Here is a 4,648-nt window from a genome sequence, read left to right on the forward strand (position 1 = left end):
CCAACTAAGCCAAATGAAGTCTCAATTCCTCAACAGAGGTAGCTATAAATATTAAATAAGAACATCAGTCATATGGTCAACTGATATTTATTGAAAGCATGTTACGTGTCAAGTATTGTGCCGGCACTGTCAAACACTTCTCTACCTACATGTAGAGAAGTAAACAAGACAGGAGGGGTTCAGCTCTTGTGGAGTTTCTGAATTAGAGGAAAAACCGGAGATATGAAGCAAATAATGACAACTGTGTTTAGGGAAAATTGACCTAGACCAGGAGTCAGGGAGATATTCTTGAGGAAGTGAATATGAGTTGAGACTTGAAGTTAGGTGGGTAATGAGAGTGGGAGACTGGCACTTCTAGCAAAGAAACACCTCGTGAGAAGGCCGCAAGTATGACAGAGAACTGAGAGAAGTTCAATGAGGCTAGAGGGCAGAGAGCTAGGAAGAGGGATGGAGCAGATGTGCATAGGGCCAAATCATTTAGGGCTTTATAGGTCATGTTAATTGCACAGCATTTTATTTTAAGAGTGATGGGAAGGGAAGGGGGAAGATATCATATGTATTAGTTTGGTAGGGCTCTGCCATCACAAAATACCACAGACTTGGTGGTTTAAATGACAGAAATTTATTTTCTCACAGTTCTGGGGGCTGGAAGTCTAAGTCAAGGTGCTGACAGAGTTGCTTTCTTTCGGCTTGCAGATGGCCCCCTTCTCGTTGTCTCTTCATTTGGTCTTTCCTCTGTGCATGTAGGTCCCCAGTGTCTCTTCGTGTGCCAAAATTCCCTCTTCCTTAAGAACAATGGTCAAATTGAACTAACGCCCATCATTTGACTTCATTTTAACTTAATTACCTCTTTAAAGGCTTTATCTCCAAAAGTGCCATATTCTGAGGTGTTGGAGGTTAGGGCTTCAACAAATGAATTTTAAGGGGACACGATTCAGCCCATAATACCATTTATATGTGCGTAGTGTGGAGAATGGATTGAAGTTGAACAAGAGGAACGAGTTTGAGAAGCATTTTGATGGAGGATTGATAGGATCTAAGAGTGAGAAAGAGTCAAAAATGACTCCTAAATTTCTGGCTTCTGCATCTGGATGGATTGAGATGCAGTTTATTTAGATAAAGAACAGTGGAGAAAGAGAACAATAGTTTATGGGGGGAGATGATGAGTTCAGTTCTGTTCATGTTGAATTTGAGGTGTCTGTCAGACATCAATAGGAGATGATGAGTAAATTGTTCACTGGAGAAGAAATCAGCTTCTATACCAGATAGAGCTGATTATTATATAGATCAACCTCTGTAATAGACAAAATTTCTCTCACCTGGCCCTTATACTTTACTTTCTATGAAAAAATCTGTAGCCCTTTTCAAAAAGGATGTGCTCTTGACATCCTTAGAAATCTGTTCTCAAAATTTGCTAGACTAAGGTTCAATAGCTACTTAAATTTAACATTGCAGAATATTTCTTTAACCATTTTCCATAGTCAGCTTGACTTGTGACTGAATGTGCATAAAGAAACTGCCTAATATTATTACCCTCTTCTTGAGAATAAAACTACACTTTTTATTTCCTTCCTGCATGCCAAAGCTTAGTAAAGGATGAGGTCTTGCACTAAAAATGAAGTCTGTAAAACTCCGACATAGATGGTAGAACAGAGGGTCTTTTTGTGGTAGCACAGTCCTAGGCAGTACAGCCATATGGGGACTTGGTGGCTGCTCAGTGGGAGCAAGGGTGTAAATGGTAGATGGGGAGCAAAGAGGCAGTGTCAGGAAGCAAAAGGTGCTGCAGCCCTTGGGTCACGGTCAGTAGTGTCCTTGGAATGAAGACTGAGCCCTGGAGCTAAGTTAGAGGTCAGGAAAGGGCTGGGTCTGTCCAGGTAAAAAATAGGTTTGTCGAGTGCCCAGTCTCACATTACCTTAAGGGCCAGAGAGAAGATGCTGTCTTGCCAAAAGGTAGCTGTAAGGAATTATGATGACTAACCATCCTGGGGTTCCTGGAGCTGTATGTTCCTGGGGTGAGGCACTTCTAGTTTTAAAACTAGGAACTAAGTCCTGGGGAAACTGGGGTGAGTTGGTTACCTATGAAAAGATTCTATGTTTACGGCCATGCTACCCTGAACACACCCGATCCCTTCTGATCTCGGAAGCTAAGCAGGGTCGGGCCTTGTGAGTAATTGGATGGGAGACCACCTAGGAAAACCTGGTGCTGAAGGTGGGGGTGGGGGAGAAAGAAAAGATTCTAGTAGGATCTTTGGTTCTTGAGTGGTCTCAGAAGAAGTAACTTCAGCCTAAAGCAAATAAAACTGCATGATTAACTTACCATAATCTTAATAAAAGGACTACTACAATTTACTTTATGTTTTTAAGAAATTAAATAATTTATGTTTTTATTAAATTAAAAATCATTAAAGTGACTGAATGTTCCAGCTTGCTTGGGACAACCTCGGTTTTGCCTGCTGTACCACATTATTCATAGTGGCCTCTTCATTCTCAAAAGTGTCCTATCTGTATGATATATTTTATGGTCACCCTATCTTTAATAAAATGGCCTTTCTAATTCTTAAACAAGAATACTATTTCGTGAATCTTGGCAAGGCAGGTTTAATCTGTATATCAAAATGTTTGACAGTATTCCTTTCAAGATGATTCAATATTTATTACTTTTAATAAATAAAATTTAAAAAATTAAAAAATTTTCTATTGAAAGTACTTTACCATAGTTCCACCTCTGAAATCAGAATTTATTACACACACACACACACACACACACACACACACACATACATATTCCCTCTTAATATCACTCTTAGTATAAAATAGAAATATTTATTATCATAGAATAAATATAGAAACTATTTATGTGTGGTATCTAAATAAATTGTACCCCAAATAAACCTCTTCTCAGATTACAGACATAAATTTGAATACTTTTCACATTTACTTATACCAAAATTGAATGTTCATCCCCACCTTTCATCTACATTTAAGATCACCCACCCTTGCTTGGTTTTCATTTCAATGAATGTTGTTGGCCACTAGAGGGAGAAACAAGAAAAGCTTTAAAAATTTGGACAAATCTGAGAGGTTAAGTGCCAGTAGTAAAAATACTAATCGTAGTGAAATATTCAAGGAAGGTACTAACAGACGCTGTCAGTTGTTGGAGATCTGTCAACGTTATGAAATCCTGTAGAAAAAATGTAATAAGAAGATGATGAGACTTCTCTAAAGCATGAAGAACATGTTCTATGGTTGACCAGCTAAATTATAGTTTTGTTCAACTTGTGCCTTTGCCTAATCGGTAAGTGCTATAAATAAACATATCTTATAAGGAGAATGACGAAAGGATTAACTGCTTCAGACTTCAAAGTTGGGAAAAGTGGAAGTAAAGGAAAAACATTATCATAATCAAAACAATTTATATTTTACACTAAGCGAATTTGACAATTAATATTTAAAATTATAGTTAAATATATAGAACATACTTGTTATAAAGTGACTAAAAATTCTAACCGCTAAAGGTGTGTTTATCTCAAACTACTCAATACGTGGATTTATCAAGAGACAATTTCTTCAGCTCTTTTACTTTGCTACAAAATGTCTTTGAATTATTTGCTATCCAAGAGATTACTGATTCCTTTAGTGGTAAGAAAAGTGTAAGATACTTAGGAGATGAAAGATTGAATTGGAAATGAATTTTTTTCCTCAAGAAATTTGCAGTCTAAAAAAACTTCTTTATAAAAATCTGTAAAACAAGGTAAATGTGGGATATGCCATTAAAGAAGAGTCAGGGCACTTTGGGTGTTTAGAAGCAAAAGTTATTTCTAGTTTGATGTGTCTGTAGGGATTGGTCAGGGTTAGGGGTGTGAAGACAGGAGAAATCCGAAAAGACTTCATGAAAGATGTGACATTTGAGCTGGGTCTAAAGATTTTTAGGATTTAGAAATGCGACAATTACAGGATAAGTATTCTAGGTGCAGGGAGCAGAATGGGCAACGGTATAGAGGTAATGTTATGCTGGGCAAGTTCAAAATGTATAAACACTCAAACATAAAACAAAGAAAAGGATGGATGATCTAAAAAGACATAAACCTAGTCAGACATGGTTAAATATATATTTGATTTAGCTTATAAGTATTTGTTATTTTTTATGTCAACTTGACTGAGCCATGGGGTGATCAGATATTTGGTCAAACATAATTCTGGATGTTTCTATGAGGTGTTTTTGGATGAGATTTAACTGATTAAACCATTAAATTAGTGGACTGACAAAAGCAAATTGCTGTTCCCCAGGAAGCTGGGCCTTGTCAAATCAGCTGAAGGCCTGATTAGAATAAAAGGCTGACTCTCCTCTGAGTGGGGAAATTCTTCTGCCTGATGGCCTTCTGAATCAAACTGGGACATTAGCTCTGCAGATTTTGGATTTGCCAACCTCCATACTGCATGAGCCAATTTCTTATAATAAGTCTCTTTCTGTTTTTATAAATATATTCCATTGGTTCTCTTTCTCTGGAGAACTCTAAAACACTATTAACACTGCTTAAAATAAACATCTAATAATCTACCAACAAATATCTATTTGGTACCATTTTGATACCAGCGTTAAGCTGAATAATAGGAGAAATACTAGGAAAGCATCGAGTTATAGAGAATT

At 37.0% G+C, this 4,648-nt stretch overlaps 1 pseudogene; it reads left to right on the plus strand.

Moving 5' to 3' along the window:
• The first annotated feature begins 2,093 nt into the window (after nt 1-2,093).
• LOC120608649 (uncharacterized) lies at nt 2,094-2,212 on the plus strand (annotated as a pseudogene).
• The last annotated feature ends 2,436 nt before the right edge of the window (nt 2,213-4,648 follow it).

This window comes from Pteropus medius, unplaced genomic scaffold (genome assembly GCF_902729225.1).
Source record: "Pteropus medius unplaced genomic scaffold, Ma_sr-lr_union100, whole genome shotgun sequence".
Lineage (NCBI taxonomy): Eukaryota > Metazoa > Chordata > Mammalia > Chiroptera > Pteropodidae > Pteropus > Pteropus medius.